Raw genomic sequence first — 18348 nt, 5'->3', positions numbered from 1 at the left:
ATACGTCACCAACTTTGATAGGTATTTGGTAGAGCTTAGATCGGGCCCAAAAAATCCAGCCCGTTATGCACGTTGTGCACGTTATGTCCGGGACCGGCCCGGCCTGTCCAATTAACTGTAATTATGGACCCGAGCCTGATTTAAACCCGACATTTTTCAATAAGTTGGCTGTTATAATTAAGAGTATTAAACCACAAGTCTTGTTATTTGAATGACAGAAACATAGGATCTTAATGAATGGCGCAACACGGAAGCATGATTATGTAATAAAACAGGTGTTTATTTTAGGATCCAGGTGGTGAAGGGCTGTGAATAAATATTGTAAAAAAAAATTGGACATTTCTATGCAAATGATTCTCACTGATAAACAAGGTCTAATTCACTAACACCAGCGCTAATAGCCACACGCAGTTTGAGTGAAGTAAATAACGTGTTTAAAGCTGGTGCAAACTGGGCACTCCTCTGTGGAAGCCTCTCGCCCAGACTTTCCAGTGATCGTGGCAGCAGTGATCGTCTGTTAAATCAGTCTGTAAATAATATTTTGACATTATTAGGCCGGGCACGCAGAGAATCTCAAGCTCTAGTATTCGGCTGTCACTGCCACCACGCAGTACAAGGCAACAGTGGATGAAAATACGTAGCCGTGACTGGTGGGATAGGATCGTTCTCATGGAGTTTACAGTTTCAGAGTAGAGAGAAAACTTCAGAATGAGTAGGGCATCCTTCAGCCGGCTGTGTGACGTAGTTGAACCATTCATGAAACCGGGATAAGGCGTATACATGCTCCAGTATCCCGGCTTCTATCGGAGTACTCCAGGTGGCAAAACCGGGTTTCTTGAAACCGGGAAAAGGGCATAACCCGGTTTCTGAATTCGGGATATGGTGTTTACATGCACAAACACAAAAACGGGATACTTAAAAAACCCAATCAAAACCGGGATACTAAAGACCTTGTAAACACAGTCACTGAGAAGTAATGCCAGTCACTTCACTAGGCTATATGCTCTTGGCAAGCACTTATCCATAACTTATACCATGGTCTGGGTGAATACCCAATTCTGACTGGCTGCAGGGTGTCCGTTAAAACGTGTTATAGGACAGCTAAAAAGACGTTCCGGTCAAATTGCCTGATGACAGGTTCTAAATTATTGCGCTGGCTCAACTGCTAGTTTGTAACCATAGCAACAGAGACTCAGAGCAGAGGCAACGGATTACAACGGGCATCATCGTGACTAATTTTATCGTTTCATTTAATTTATTTGGTGAATTTGATAATTTGATAATGACTGGGATGCAGAAGAAAAGAGGACAGAGAATGAAAAGAAGAGGGAGAAACGGCACAAGGAGGTGACACCAGAAGAATTAAATAATTTAGAAGATGAGAAGGATGAGCCCAACACCAACAAGACAACAAAATGGGCTGTTAAAACGCTGAGAGGCTTCCTCGCAGAAAAACAAAAGGACCTCAACTTTGAAAGCTACACTGCCACTGCTCTGAATGACACCTTGCGTGAGTTTTATGCCGCTGTGAAGTCAACCAAGGAAGGGGGAGAATACACTGTCGCCAGTTTGAGGAGTCTGAGGGCCGGTATTAATCGCCATTTAAGTAAAGTCAACATCATAACTGACACAAGCTTCAAAACCAGTAATGCAGTGTTTAAGGCATTACTTAAATGTTACAGGAAAAGTGGAAAAGATACGAGCCTCTACCATCCCCGTATCCCTGAGTCGGACCATGAGCTGATTAGATGTTCGCCTGCGCTGTCTCCTGATACACCTGTCGGCCTCGTAAGAAAGGTTTGGTTTGACCTCCAACTGTGTTTGGCTCGGCGTGGCAGAGAGGATAACCGTGAGCTGACCATGACATCATTCAGCATCCAGAGAGATGAGGATGGGGTTGAATATGTCAGCCTAACGCACAACCTGCACACAAAAACTCATCAGGATCCGAATGAGCCACATAAAGAAAACCTAAGAGGCTTTATGTTCACCAGGCCCGGGGATGCACTGTGTCCAGTCAAAAGTTTTAAAAAGTACATGTCCAAGTGTCCACCAGATGCAAAGTCTTTTTATCTCCACCCGAAGCGTGCCGTCACCGAGACATCAGATGTGTGGTACTCCAGGGAGCCCATGGGTGTCCACTACCTCGGAAACATGCTGAAAAAAATCAGCAAAGAGGTCTGTAGCTATAACACATTACATTCTGATAATAATGTAGGCCTATACCCCTCTTCTGACCTCAAGCCTAATTATTTTTGTTATTGTACCTTTCAGGTAATCACCAATCACAGTCTCCGGAGCACAGCTGTGGGTCGGCTCTGTGACGCCGGCCTGGAAACTCGTCAGATCATGACCGTCACAGGACATCGGTGTGAGAGCAGTCTGCAGGCTTATTGGGCTCCATCAGCACAGGAGAGACGAGACTGGAGCAACATCTTGTTGTCTCCAAATGTCCCAGCAAGCAGTGCTCAATCTGTCAATCTCCGTCCTTCAAATGCCACTATGATGGACATACACATATCACTTTCAAATTTCACTATTAATGGTAATGTAGCATTTAATTTCAAATAGGAAACCATCGTTAATTTATCTCTTTTATAAGCACACACTGACTCACTCTTGACTGGCCTACTTCCTCTCTTTCTTGCTTGCTTTCCTTTGGCACAAATTTGTAGAATGAATTGTTGATAATATTTGTTGCAATTAGATTTGGGCTACTATCTGTATACTATTTTGATTATTTGATTGTTTGATTATTTGTGCATGTAATTTTAAATAAGAAACAGCCAGTCATTAAGTTGTCTCTGGTCTTTGTTAATGTGTTTATATGATTTAATCTCGACTGGACTAACATATATTTATCAATTATTTGTTGCAATTAAAAGCGATTGTGACTAGCCTACTATCTGGATGTTGATTATTTGAAACAAATTCTTTTGGGCCTATAAATGAACGCCAATGAATCATGAAAGTAATATCAAGGTTTTTTTTGCACATCATCCTCTGACCGCCAGAGTCTGTAACACACAAGCGGTAAGAAGTGCACTTGCTTTCTGAAATAATCATCTTCTGAATAATATCACGTAACGTTTAGCCATCATCTCAATTGCCTTCACTGATCAGAGTTGCTACGCTCCCTCTACGCTGCGGCCACAGCAGGTTTCCATGGCAACACCTGTGAACTAAAGAGATTAAATAGTCCGCTCAGCTGTGGCTTGTGAAAAACTCATGATTTTAACTGTAAAACACATTAAAGCATAAATAATTGATTTAATATTCATTTCTTTGTTAAGTGACCATGGTGTAAGCGGGTTAATGCCCTTCGAGGTGTCCATTATCAGGAATTAATGGACTTTGCGGAAGCAACCGTCCGACGCCTCTGCGTCGTCCATTAATTCCTGATAATGGACACCCCTTTAGGCATTAACCCTTACATAACCACTACAACATTTGCATTTTAGCCTTATTTACCATGCTTGGGTTGTAGGATAATGTTACTCAACATGGAGGTAACATTACAGCTGAGCAAAATACACAATGATCACTTACCACGTCTGTTCGTTTTGTGATGCCGACGGATGGTATAGCAGTATCTTTCAAGAAAAGCGTTTGAACCATTCCTGAGCTTCTGCGCTCCATCCTTTCACTGTAGTCCTCCGGTAAAAAATTGGTTGGAGCTTACAAACATTTTCCGGACCATTTCCACAGGCGTGTTGGGGTCGATGTCCAGCACAAATAGCCATTGTTTCATCCTGTCCGTATTACTGGTTGGTACTACGTGAAACTAGGGGTGTGTGATATGGACAAAAAATAATATCTCGATATTTTGGGGAATTTTGACGATAACGATAATTAGACGATATTCTTTTAGATATGTGTTTTTAACAGCCTGAGTTATAGCTCATTAATTGTTTCTCATGGGTGATATTAATGGACACAATGTTTTAAAGGAAAAATGTTCTTAACATTTCTTGCTGCTTTTACCTGCGCCCTCGTTTGAATCTGGTGACGGCCTTTTGTAGCGTCAATTCCGGGTCAATTTGCAACTGTTCAGAGTTGTGTTTGTCCCGCAGTCTCACCATCTCATCACGTAGAGCCCCGTAACTGCAGTGCTCCGCCAGGCAGGCAGTGCAGCGCCGTAATTTAACTGTCGGCTGTCTCGCCCGTTTCTTGATGCCGCTGATTAAACTTTGCTCTCTCAATCCTGCCATTCTCTTCTGCTTGCGTCTCCAATCCAGAAGCAGTGCGGAATCTGTCGAAGCGTTTAATCCATTTAGGCCAGTCTTCAGCCTTGAAGGTGAACTTTTCCGGCGGGGAGACTTGAAACTGTGCCATGGTGCCGCTTCGTTTAGCTAACTGTGGCTAGGCTAGGTAGCTCCATATATGGTCTTCCGGTACTGCGAACTTTCCCGACCTACAACTAGACACTTTTGCGTGTCGCTATATGCAGACTAAGTCACTAGTACTGTCGCTCGCGTCTGACTTTACTTCTGACACCATGTTCAGTTATTTAATGGTATAACCGCAAACCACTCATGAACCACGCAGGCTTCAGGTACTTGAGCAACCCCGTTAATTGTTCCCCTGCAACACAATACAGCATGAGTTCCCACCTTACAGGCTGGGGCCTATCACTACAGTTGACTCTCGTGTTCCGAAGCTGCTGGAGCATCCGTGGGCTGTGTTGCCATGTTGTCTAGGCTCGTTGGAGATGAACTGCGCTTCGCCTGGAAAGTAGACGAGAGCAGGCGGCCGCAGTGGGGGGCGGTGACAAAAAGCCGCGGTGAAGTCGGACAGTTTCCCGACAGTTTCCAGCAGCCTTCAGTCCGTACAGGAAGTTACAGACACACTAACATCCTGTCTGGAATGATGTCAATTCATTAAAAAAGTGATCAGACCCATATATCAGTTTGTTCTCAGTCTCCAGTTGTTTTAATTATGATAGATTAATTTATTAAAATGCTTTACACGTGATCTGTTGTTTATGTTATTGTTTTATCCTCTATTTGACATGAATTCTCCTGTAAATCAGCATCATATCAGTTTGACCTGTCCTCTCAACTACACAGGCTGAATAAACAGTGCTTGACTATAAGCTTCATATTTTCAGAGGGAAAAAAATACAAGACAACAGCTTTCATTAAAGATCAGTCAGATACAGTCAGGGCTTCACATCTGTACACGTTATTTTAAGAATCCTCACATCCCACTGACCACAAGTCTCTGCGTTGATAAATACTTCAATAATTAGCCTAAAAAAGTCCAATATTAATATACAGTAGATTCTGTATAGTTTATGATTAATGTATTCAGTCTCTGACAACCAAACTTCACCATCAGTCACACATGTTTTCTGTTCACAGAATAAACCTTCAAATCAGACAAATACAATCTTAATCTCTAAAATTCAACAAAAATGAAAAGTTTATCTAAAGCGTCATCTGGTTGAGTCGACATCTAAACCAATCAGTTGTTAGATCAGGTGAGAGCGAGGCGGTGCAGTCGGTGGAGAGCAACTGCAGCGCCTGGCTCTAAAAACTGCGGCCACCTCGCTCTCGTGGTTTTATCACCGTCCACTTTTGTAATACATCAGAACAAGTCCGGATGAAGTCGGACACAAAACTAACCAGCATGCATTGTGTAGTGATCGCCGGTGATCCAATCTGCGCAGGCCTGGCTCATCTTGAACGAACCTAATGTTTGTTTAGCATAGGCTGCCCAAATGTCCTCTTTTGCCCGGACATGTCCACTGTTCACGTCCCATCCGGGGGGTTTTTATAAACTGATGATAATGTCCGGTTTTCTGTGTGTTTGTGTGTGTGTGTTAGAGTGCGGCACGGGCAGCATATTTCTGTCCGAACCTGAACCGAGTCCGACATTATTTAATGACCAAAGCACTGAGTTTGTGTCACACAGTTGTTACGGTTACAGGCTATTTAACAGGCCGGGCGTGCTCAGCTGCGGACAGGGAGACCTCCATGTTTGAGGCGGGAGCGGGAGGCGGGAAGTCCGACGCTTCCAGCGAGAGGAGAGGGAGGAATAAAACAAAGTAAGATAAAATAAGAAAAACCTGTCTCCCTCTTTTATTTTATTTTCAGCGTTTCATCAAGGCGGAGGCGGGCGGCTGGAGGTCCGAGACTTCCAGAGAGGGGAGAGGTAGAAACAAACAGCCAGTGTGTCTGTGTGTGTTATGTTCAGGTGTTGTCACGTAAATAACAGTGCCCACACAATAAACAGGACAGACAATAGGATTTTATTTATTTTTACATTACATTTTCACTGAAAGCTGACCGAATCCGACCCGAGCCCGAATACAATTTATAGCTACATTTTTGACCAAACCGGATCGCCACACTCTAGTGTGTAGCTATGTGTCCCCTGATGGGGCCTATCTGAATTTCTGTCTTTGAGAGATATTATTTTGTAATATAACTGAATTTTCTATCCATACATATAAATTTTAAATATATTAAAATGATAAGGCATCTTTGAGTAAACTGCGAGTATCATTTAAGTGGGCTATGTTGTGGCTGGCCGAGTGTCCTCTTTTTTGGAAATCAAAATATGGTCACCCTAAAACTGGCTGCTAGTAATCAATCGTTTAGTGTGGTCAATTTCAGTCAGATTTCAGACGGTGGGTCAGAGGTCAAATCTGGTCTGTATATTTAACCTGTTATTTCAGGCTAGCATGGTCTGATTTACTGGTTAACCGGAGTCCTATTCCATTATTCCTAGCTGCGGTATTCAGGCGACCGGGCCTGCTTTGAACACTCTAATTTTTTCAAAGTAAACGCTTCGGACCCCGCGGGACACTCAGCTAAGAGCATCGAGGGGGCGCCGAGAGGCAGGGGCTGGGACAGACGGTAGCTCGCCTCGCGGCGGACCGTCAGCTCGATCCCGAGATCCAACTACGAGCTTTTTAACTGCAGCAACTTTAAGATACGCTATTGGAGCTGGAATTACCGCGGCTGCTGGCACCAGACTTGCCCTCCAATTGATCCTCGTTAAAGGATTTAAAGTGTACTCATTCCAATTACAGGGCCTCGAAAGAGTCCTGTTAGTCGAGTAGGAAGGGGGGGTCCCCATGGTCACGGTGGATTTCTAAATGAAACCTATATTTTTGGAATCGTGAAGGTCTGTAGATAATGAATTTTGATGTTCCCACCGTGAAAAAGGGTAGTCCTCGAATTCCGGCAGAATTTCGAATTCCGTCAATCAGAATATATGGAAAAAATTAAAAATCAAATGTATCCACAACTTTTGAACCATATATTGTACAGAGACAAATAAACCATCTTTTTTGCATAAATTAAGCATGAGAAATCAATTAAAATGGTTATTTTAATTATTTAAAATGTATGTCTATGCGTAATTGGCTTTTCTTTGCAAAATTTAGCATAAAAAATATGAAAAAAGCTATGACCTATAGGAAATCTTCCCAATTTGTCGGTATTTGGTGAGAAACATCAGCTTTTTAATAGCTATAGAAAACTGCCCAGCACTCTAAGCTTTCATTTGATTGGTTACATGTTGCTGTAACTAAAAAAATAAAGTCTGGGAGACTGTGAGAGCTATACTCCCAAATTTGTGATAGACAGGTCAAAATGAGGGATAACCATAACTCTTGAATCATACATCATAAATATATAAATGAACCAACTTTTTTAATTTAATTTTTTATTATTATACAAATTGATTATGGTGTTCTCTTGATGACTGAAGTAGTTTTTATGTATTTAGTCCAAATAGTAGGGTGAATATGGGTAAATTGGGACACTTTCTGAAAATTTACCTTCAACATAATTTCTAGTTATGAACCAAATGTCTTAGCCCATCATATCATACCATTCTAAATAGCTTGTGATCTCTACTATACTATGTAGAAGAAAAAAACAAAGAAACATTAAACACAGGATGGATGACCCTTCACTAAAAACATACTGACCCACAACCAAAATTTCCAGGCGCTATCGTTAAAGTGGGACACCATATATTGGTGAAGTGGGACACTTGCAACATCATTAATATCATCACTGGTACTCTAAGTGTGCAACATAATAATGTAAAAGACATAAGTCTTAGCTTTCACCCACACAAAAATGAATGTTCTAGCTACTATAGTTTTTGTTAAGCACGAGATAAGATGGCGGAGTAACTATGGATCTCTTAAGGTAGCCAAATGCCTCGTCATCTAATTAGTGACGCGCATGAATGGATGAACGAGATTCCCACTGTCCCACTGGGAACGAGCTTGGCAGAATCAGCGGGGAAAGAAGACCCTGCGGGGCTTGACTCTGCCCGGGGCGCGGGGCCCTCCGCTGGGGGCGGTGTTGGAGTACCGGGGGCGCGGAGGCTCCGACGGAGTACCGGGGGCGCGGGGGCTCTGCTGGAGTACCGGGGACGTGGGGGCTCTGCGGGAGTATCAGGGGCGCGGAGTCTCTGCAGGAGTACCAGGGTCGCGGAGGCTCTGCTGGAGTACCAGGGGCGCGAGACTGGAGAGCTTTTTAACAAAGTGTCAGACCGGAGAAGGGCCCGGGGTAAGCGGTGGACCTCCCGCCGCCTCCGCTCGTGCTTTCTCCCCGTCTCACACTTAGAGAAAATTCAGCAGCATTTCCAACCTCTAAGTTTGAGACGGGGAGAAGGCGCGGGCAGAGGCGGCGGGAGGTCCGCCACTTCCCCCCTTCCTTCTTCCCGTGTGACACGGTTAGGGGTGGTTTTCCAAGCCACTCTCCGCACGATTTGAGAAACCTGGTTTTCGGAAACTGGGGCCTCCAGAGAAGTGGGCCCGGTGGAGCTGGAGAATGTGGCTGTGTTGGAGTACCAGGGGCGCGAGGCTTGGTTTGGAGTACCAGGGGCGCGAAGCCTCTGCTGGAGTACCAGGGGCGCGAGGCTTGGTTTGGAGTACCAGGGGCGCGAAGCGCTGGGCGGCGCGGCCAAGGGGGTTTAGTCCGCGGAGGGGTGCTTAAGTGTGGGTACGCAGGAGCCAGTGCGCAGGGTCCCCCAGGCCGGAGCCGCGGTGGTAGGGGAAGGGTGAGGTGGGGCCGGGCCTGGTCAGAGGGCGCGAGGGTCGGCCCGGGAGTTTGAGAGGGCGGCAGTGGGTCAGAGGCTCCCCCAGAGAGGGGAGAGGGAGACAGACAGACAGACAGACAGCCAGAGAGCTGGGTGAAGTGAGGATGGAAACAAGAATTAATTTCCCCTTTAATGTCTGCCTCCAGTGCTGGGTGGAGGTGGGGGAGGCGGAGGGCGGCGGGGCCGGCGGGGCCAGGGAGAGCCGAGCCCCGGGGGTGCGTGGCGGGAGCGGGGACTCCATGGGGCACCTGGGGGCCGAGCATCAGGCGGTCGGCCCTTTGGCGGGGTCCGTGTTTGGGGCGACGGTGGTTCGGGCGCTCCCCGGCCTCGGGGCGGGGAAATGGACAGCCTGGCAAAGGCTGGGCGGAATCGGAGCTCATGCCCCCTTTAATGTCTGTCAATGGTGAAGAGGGGCGGCGGGTCCATCGGGGCCAGCGAGAGCCGAGCCCCGGGGGTTCGTGGCGCGAAGGCGGGCTCCGTGGGGCGCTTGGGGGCCCAGCACCGGGCAGTCGGCCCTTTGGCGTGGCCCAAGAGTCCATGTCTGGGGCAGCGGCGGTTCGGGCGCTCCCCGGTGATGGGAGAGGGAAATGGACAGCCTGGCAAAGGCTGGGTGGAAACGGAGCTCATGCCCCCTTTAATGTCTGTCACGCGGGTGCTGTAGTAACTCCCTGGCAACCTGGAAAGGAGGTAAGTTGTGGTTTGGGGGCACTTTGGTTTGCCTGTGTGATCTTAGAGCTTCTCAAAAATATCTAGAGGCTCTAAGACCACACAGGCAGTAAGCCTCCACGCCACGTCACGGCAGTACCCATGCGGAGTGGGTTTTTTTTGTTTGTTTTGTTTTGTTTGTTTGTTTGTTTTGTGTTTTTTTGTTGTTGTTTTGTTTGTTTGTTTTTCAACTTTTCAATATTTATGTTTTCAACAACATAAATGTAAACAATCAATGAACAATCAACAATCGACAATATGAACAATTATAGAACAATTTTGAATAACATGAACAATTTGGAACTCTCAATGTGAAAACAATTGAACAAAGAACAAAAACACACAACACACACTAAACACAAACTAAATTTTCTTTAACAGGACAAGGGCCCTCCTTGCTTTGGTCGACTTGCGTGGGGATAAGCCGACCCTCTCCTTTACCTTTTGGGCCAAGGCCTGCGTTGTGACCCTGGGCTTCTTTGGCGACTTCACCTTGGGAAAAGAGAATAGGTTGACACTGAGCTCAATGAATTTGGACTGTTGTGTGGTAGTGATTACATGGTTTTCACTTACTCTGCCCTCAGCAGTAGAGGAGGAGGCCGCAGATGAGGAGGCGGCAGCAGCAGCGGAGGGACCTGCCTCATCCTCTCTCACTGAGAGCCAAATGAACATGTCTCTCATTTGTTTGGCTCTTTCGACAGTTTTCTTGAGCGCGTAAAACCGCTCTTGGGTGTCAGCCCAAGACACATGAAGGAGGAGAGGTTTTTACGCATTTCCTCATTGTTTTGTTGAAAGTTCTACAAAAGACAAATTCATGCTTGGGTCAGTGTGGATTAAATTTACCCCGTGAAAATCAAACGTCAGGTCTCTGTGATACTCACATATGTGGATACGGCCGTCCTGAGGTCAAGGAGGCTGGGGGAACCTGGGAGGCCCATCTCTGACCAGGCCTGACGTACATATCGTACTAAGTCCTTGGCCTCCATGCTGCCAAGTGACGTAAAAAAGTAGTTGTTAAGCGGCACAGACCGGTTGCAGAGCTGGAGCCACCGAGTGAACCACCCGTACTCCTCCGGCTCCAGGTAATCTGCGCTGTCCCAAACTTTCTCACAGTTTTGTGGTCCATGACCTGCAACAGACAGAGATGACAGAAAACAGAGAGAGCAGTCAATTGGATTAACCCATGAAAACAAAATTTAACCTGATTTTGAAAGTGATCACATTATGAAAGGGTTTGAAATTACACTGAAATTTACGTTGAAGAGGTAGCCACTGTCAGGGTTCCCCACAGCCTCCTTCACCTCAGACACCCGCATGCGGGTGAGGACCCAGCCCTGTGTCCATATATGCTGCATAAATATGCAGCTATATACCCAAAAAACCTGTACCTGGTCTTTGGCTCTGCCGGGGGAATAGAATGAATGAATAATTATGTATATCAGAAAAGTACTGTGTGTGTGTGTGTGTGTGTGTGTGTGTGTGTAGGAGAGAGAGAAAGAAAGAGAGACGCATTACAGACTTACCAAGGAGTGAAGGGATCTTGGCCTTGGCCAAGGCCTGGCATTTGGCCAGGTCGGCTTTGGCCACCAGTCTTTGCCCCTTCTGCTGTTTCACCATAAACTGGTGGCCCAGCACCGTGTGGCCCATGTCTTTATAAAGCTTCTTTAGCTCCTTGAAGATCATTGTTACTTTCTGAGTGGACATCCTCAAATATTTCGGTTGTATGTCCCGCACATACTCAACGAAGGATATGGCCTGGCCCACATACAATATAATGGTTGTTGGTGCCAGGCCAAATGACCTCAGAAGAGCTGGGTAGCTGTGGAAAGACCAGTCTGGATTTAGTCTCTGTCATTCATTTGTTTTCAGTTCTTACTAAGGTTACGTCTTTCAAAGTTCACTACTTACGACTTGACCAGAAGAGGGTTGTCTAGGAACTCCCAGGTCCAATACTTTATGGAGGACCACCCGAGCATCATATATTTTAGAAATACTTTTGCCCTGGTGGTCTTCGACGTTGCGTTTTGTTTAATCTTGCTGGTTCCCTCGGGGCAAGAAACAAAATCGGCATATGATGCCATGTACTTGTCTGTGACAATGAAACATGTGATGATGAATGTAGCATGAAAACACTCCACACACCTGCACAAATATAGAATGTGTAATTTCTTACCAACTGAGGTGCCGAAGCAGATGTTCCTCAGATTTGAGGCCTTGCTCTTCCCTGAAAAATATGGCTTGAGGGCAGTTTTAATTGTCCTCAGTTTAGGACTCAGCTGTTCTGTTTCCTCCTCCGACTCCTCCTGCAGGTCCAATGTGCTAACCATAGGTGGAGTGGGATTTGAGGCCCTCAGGGCAGCCAGCTGCCTTATGGCAGAAGCCCGTTTGAGGGCCTTGATCTCTTCAGCCACCCTCCCTCTGGTGACGTCCTGGTGGTGCCGAATGTGTTTTTCAAGGTGGAGAATGTGCGGGGAGCAGAGGGGGAAGGGGCATGGCCCAGCCTCAACCGTAACCCGGCCAGTGGCCAGGTTGTTCAAGATGCTCCGTCCTTTAGTGTTCAGAAGCCCGTGGCTCTGTCTGAGGTGCTTCAACAGGCCCCTGACCTCACGTCCACAAATGGGGCATTCCCCCGATGCCTTGGTTTTTGTCATCTATAAAAGTAAAGAAAGGAAAAATCATTATGTGATGAGGGAACTTTCTCTGTCAGCTGCAACATCCCTCAGCAAGTGCACAAGTAAAAAGGAAAGGAAATTAAGGAAAAAAAAAAAAAAAAAGACCCCACAATGCCCCACAGAGCTTTCCAATGATACCACACACATCATTGTGCTGTCATCCCATCATGCTATAAATCCATCAAATCAGTCATGTCCGCCTGGCACAAACCACATGTTTTGGACAGCTGTGAAGTGACAGAATGTCCCACCATCATGGTTCTTATATTGCCAGATTCCAGAGAGTCTCCCCTCTTCATATATGGCAGAATATGTCCACTTCCAACTTGCTATGCTGAGATACATGCAAAAATGTAAGGATTTAGTCACACAGATTTGTTTTTTTCATTGATATAAAAATTAATATAAAATACAGGCACATAGAAGGACATGAAATGATGGCAAATCTGGTTAGCCCGGGTTGTCCTGAAAAAAACAAGATATAGCATGTGTATGTAGCCTTTATAATGACTGTGATATGAGCTTAAAAGTAAAGGCAGTAAACATACCCCCAAAACGCCTATAGGGCCCATAGGGTTAAGAAAAGAGTAGAGAGGCGAGAGGGGACAATAACTGGGAGCTTTAATGAGTGGCGCCAGCGTGTCTGCTCCTCACGCGCTCTAAGTGTGCGCTGGAGGAGAGAGCGGCGGCAGTGCATGGGTCGAGTCAAGGTTACAGAGATGTAAAGATGTAAAGTTTTAATCTTGTGTGGTAACCCTCTTTATTGTATGTTATATGTCTGCCGGTCCACTAGGTGGCGCAAGCGTATATGTTGTTATCTGTTGGGGGTATCTATTCAGATAAAAAGAGTAAGAGCACTGGGCCTGTTGTTATGAAGCAAGAAGTGACTGAGTTACACCGAGTTCGTCTGGAACAAAATAAACTCCCCTGTGTTCAACAAGAAGCTCTCCCTTGAGTTACTACATAAATGGTGACGAGGATAAAGTCACAGCGGATGCCTCGTATGGATGCAGATGAATGAGTAAGAGACTCGCTGCTAAGTGGCTAAGTTAGCATAGCAAACCGGACTTTGTAACCAAGTGCAAGACAGCATGGCGGCTATGGTAGGAAGCACCGCTCCTTTTGATAGTCAAGCCCAGACGTGGGAGGAATATTGTGAAGTGCTCCACCATTTTTTTGAAGCTAATGAGATCGACGATGCAGGTCGACAGAAAGCTATATTGCTCAGTTCAGTGGGCAGTCAGACTTACAGTCTCATGCGTAACTTGGTCAGCCCCACCAAACCGGGAGACAAGAGCTTTGATGAACTTGTCAAGTTATTAAAGGATCATTTCAACCCTAAACCCAGCGAGATTGTGCAGCGTTTCAAGTTTAACTCCAGGAACAGAAAGCAGGGAGAAACAGTTATGGAGTATGTTGCCGTGCTGAGGAAATTAGCACAAGACTGCAACTATGGAGACAAGTTATCAGAGATGATACGTGATAGACTGGTCTGTGGCATTGGAGATGACCGCATTCAGCGCAGACTGCTATCAGAGCCGGATTTGACCTTCGACAAGGCACTGAAGTTGGCCCAGGCCATTGAGACGGCCAGCAAAGATGTGAAAGACTTACATTCTCTGGAGTTTGCACCCCCACACACGAAGGCACCCCAGGCAGTGCATAAAATGTCTACAAAGCAGACCCCCAGTAAGCAGCAGCACCAGCGTAAGGCTTGCTACAGATGTGGTGGTGAGCAGCACAGGGCTGGGGACTGTAGGTTTATTAAAGAAACCTGTCACAAGTGCGGTAAGGTTGGCCACATTCAGAAAGTGTGTAGGTTCAAGGGCTCAGCTAATAACTCAAAGGCCAGAGGGGGTGGAGTGCAGACAGGCAAACAGGGGAGAACTCAGGGAGCGAATCATGTCAGCCAGGGGGAGGAAGAAAAGGATGGCATAGATTCAGATGAAGTCATGTTCACACTGTACAAGATAGATGAACTTGACATCCCAGCAGAAGCTCCATTTGTAGAGACATTGACAGTTAATGGGACAGACACACAGTTTGAGCTGGATTCAGGTTGTGGGGTAACAGTAGTGAACCACTCAGTGTTCAAAACACTAGGGGGAAAAGAGGCACCAAAGCTACGCCCATGTCGGGTTAGGCTCAAAACATACACAGGGCATAAGGTCAAAGTCTTAGGAGCAGCTGTGGTTAAAGTGCAGCACAAAGGGCGAGCACTAGACTTACCTGTGGTAGTGGTAGGAGGTTCAGGCCTCAGTCTATTAGGCAGGCACTGGATTATGAGGCTAGGTTTACAGTGGAGAGCAGCACCCCAGGTCCATCGCCTCCAGATAGAGACCGCAGAGGAGGTCCAGGAGAGTCCAGAAACCCAAATCCACAATGTGGCAGAAGTGACCTTGGAGCAGGTACTGGGGGAGTATGGGGAGGTTTTCAAAGATGAACTTGGGTGATTTCAAGGCCCCCCAGCAAAAATATATGTGGACAAGGAAGCAGCCCCCAGGTTTTTTAAAGCCCGGCCTGTCCCATATGCCATGAGAGGAAGAGTGGAGGCTGAGCTTGACAGACTCCTTGCCCAGGAAATCATCGAACCTGTAAAACATTCTGAGTGGGCTGCACCTGTGGTCCCTGTGTTGAAGCCTGATGACACAGCAAGACTGTGTGGAGATTACAAACTGACTGTAAACCAGATCTCAAAACTGGAGCAGTACCCAATTCCCAGAATTGAGGACCTGTTTGCCACGCTTTCAGGTGGACAGAAATTCTCAAAATTAGATCTGAGTCATGCCTATCACCAGATTCCCTTGGACAAAGAAGCAAAGAAGTATGTGACCATAAATACTCACAAAGGGTTGTTTACATACAGAGTGCTACCTTTTGGCGTTTCATCAAGCCCAGCGATATTCCAATGGACAATGGAGGGACTGCTACAGGGCATCCCTCATGTGACCATCTTCCTGGATGACGTCCTCCTCACAGGGAAAGACGACCGTGAGCACCTGCAGACTCTAGCCACGGTGCTGAAACGGCTACAGGAGGCCGGTCTCAGACTCAAGAGGACCAAGTGCCTATTCATGAATGAGGAAGTGATGTTCCTGGGTCATAAAGTGGATGCAACAGGACTGCACCCAGTACATGAGAAGGTACAAGCAATCAAAGAGGCACCCACACCTTCAAATGTAACAGAGCTGAAGGCGCACCTGGGACTGTTAAACTATTACAACAAGTTCCTGCCCAATCTTTCAACTGTTCTTGCACCAGTACACAAACTGCTACAAAAAGACACAAAGTGGCAGTGGGGTGAAGCACAACAAGCTGCTTTTGACAAGTCAAAGGAAATGATGCAGTCTGCTGAGGTCCTTGTGCACTATGACCCAGAGAAGGACATTGTACTGTCATGTGATGCATCACCCTATGGAGTAGGTGCCGTGTTGTCGCATCACATGCCTGATGGAACAGAGAGACCCATAGGATTCACCTCAAGAACCTTAAACACGGCTGAAAAGAATTATTCACAGCTGGACAAGGAAGGACTAGCAGTGATGTTCGGCATAAAACGGTTCCACAAGTACATTTATGGAAGGAAATTCACTATTGTGACAGATAACAAGCCCTTGTTGGCACTCTTCAGTGAGATGCGTGCCACAAATGGCCTCACCCAGAATACAGAGGTGGGCGGTAACCTTGAGAGCCTACGAATACACAATAGTGTATAAAGAAGGGAAGTATCACTGCAATGCAGATGCCCTGAGCCGCCTTCCTTTACCAGAGGAAGCAGAGGAGAAGCGTGAAGAGAAGGTTCTCATGCTGGAGAGCTCTGACATCACGCTGGTGACAGCTGATCAAGTGAAAGCATGGACAGACAAAGATCCAGTACTCTCGAAGGTGCGGGAGATGGTCCAAAATGGCTGGTCATCAAAAGTAAAAGGGGAGGAGTTTGCCCCCTATGAGGTGAGGAAATATGAACTCAGCATCCAAAATGGGTGTGTGTTATGGGGTTCGAGAGTGATTGTGCCAAAACCAGGACAAGAAAATGTCATGAGACAGCTTCATCAGTGCCACCCAGGAGTGTCCAGAATGAAAGCACTGGCTAGGAGTTATGTATGGTGGCCAAAGTTGGACAAAGAGGTGGAGGATACTGTCAAGGGCTGTATGACCTGTCAAGAGCACCGCAACATCCCTGCACCAGCCCCATTACACCCGTGGGATTGGCCGGACAAGCCTTGGAGCCGTATTCATGTTGATTATGCTGGACCGTTTATGGAGAAAATGTTTTTTGTGCTCATTGATGCACATTCAAAATGGATGGATGTGTATCCAGTGAACTCTGCCACTTCAGCCACCACAACTGAGTGCCTGCGTACCAGCTTTAGCAACCATGGACTGCCTGAGTTGTTGGTGTCTGATAATGGCACTTGTTTCACCAGCACAGAGTTCAAAGACTTTCTGAGCAAAAATGGTGTCCGTCATGTGACCTCTGCACCCTACCATGCTGCCAGTAACGGATTGGCAGAGAGGGCGGTACAAACTTTCAAGAGAATGATGAAAAAATGTCCAGAGGGCACACTGACAGCTAAGGTAGCCAGAGTGTTATTTAGCTACAGAGTAACGCCTCACACAACAACCGGTCTATCTCCTGCAGAGCTACTTCTCGGGAGGAAGCTACGTTGCACCCTGGACTCAATTCACCCAGACCTAAGCAGGAAAGTGATGAAAAAACAAGAACAACAGACAAAAGATCACAACAAAAAGGCAAAGGGACGCTGGTTCAAAACAGGAGACTCAGTGCTGACCCAGAACTTCAGTCTCGGACCTAAGTGGATCCCGGGAATTATTGAGTCAGTGACAGGACCTGTGTCATACAAGGTCATGCTGGGTGATGGGAGAGTAGTGAGGAGACATGTGGATCAGATTCACACCCACCATCAGAGACCCGAAGAATGCAACAACCCTCCACAGACTGTCTCTATTCAGCTAAGTCAAGCTGACGGAAGAAATGAAGCATGGCTGGAAGCTGAGGAGGTGGTACTCAGTGATGACAAGTTGGAGGAGCCAGCAGCTACTGAAGCTGTAGCAAGCTCAGAGACTGAACTAAGAACTGTAACAAACACAACTCCAGTGAGGAGACAGTCAAGAAGGGAAACTAAGTTGCCTAGTTACCTCAAGGACTTCAAAGTGAACTAAGAGAGACTGTAAAAAAAAACAAAAACAAAAAAAACAAACAAACAAAAAAAAAAACAGTCACAATGTTCATTTGAGTTGTATAGAAAACACTTAAGGGGGGAAGGATGTGGTAACCCTGTTTATTGTATGTTATATATGTCTGCCGGTCCACTAGGTGGCGCAAGTGTATATGTTGTTATCTGTTGGGGGTATCTATTCAGATAAAAAGAGTAAGAGCACTGGGCCTGTTGTTATGAAGCAAGAAGTGACTGAGTTACACCGAGTTCGTCTGGAACAAAATAAACTCCCCTGTGTTCAACAAGAAGCTCTCCCTTGAGTTACTACATCTTGTGTTTGCTTTCTACCCATCACTAGAATAAGTTAACCTCCTCCTTTACTGTAACCTTGACTCGACCCATGCACTGCCGCTCTGTCCTCCAGGCACACTGACAGCACGTGAGGAGCAGACACACTGGCGCCGCTCATTAAAGCTCCCAATTATATTTAATACATTTAATAAACATCCATCTTTAACCAAATACGGACACAAAGGGACCTGTTGAGTGATTTGGTGTCCTAAATTGTCAAAAAGCAGAGTTTAACTTCAATTTGTTCAACTAAGATGACAAAAACGCCAAGTTAAAAATATTAGAATACTACTCACCCTCCAGTCCTGGATAAAACTCGCTGAAAATGAAAATAAATGTAGTTAGTAAACTCCGTGTACCTCCGTGTGTCT

At 46.1% G+C, this 18348-nt stretch overlaps 1 pseudogene; it reads left to right on the top strand.

Moving 5' to 3' along the window:
• Positions 1–13918: 13918 nt before the first annotated feature.
• Positions 13919–17630, top strand: LOC125884642 (uncharacterized protein K02A2.6-like; annotated as a pseudogene).
• Positions 17631–18348: the final 718 nt, after the last annotated feature.

This window comes from Epinephelus fuscoguttatus, linkage group LG24 (assembly GCF_011397635.1).
Source record: "Epinephelus fuscoguttatus linkage group LG24, E.fuscoguttatus.final_Chr_v1".
Classification (NCBI taxonomy): domain Eukaryota; kingdom Metazoa; phylum Chordata; class Actinopteri; order Perciformes; family Serranidae; genus Epinephelus; species Epinephelus fuscoguttatus.
The sequence above is the reverse complement of the archived record's forward strand: the minus strand, read 5'-3'. Positions and strand labels throughout refer to the sequence as shown.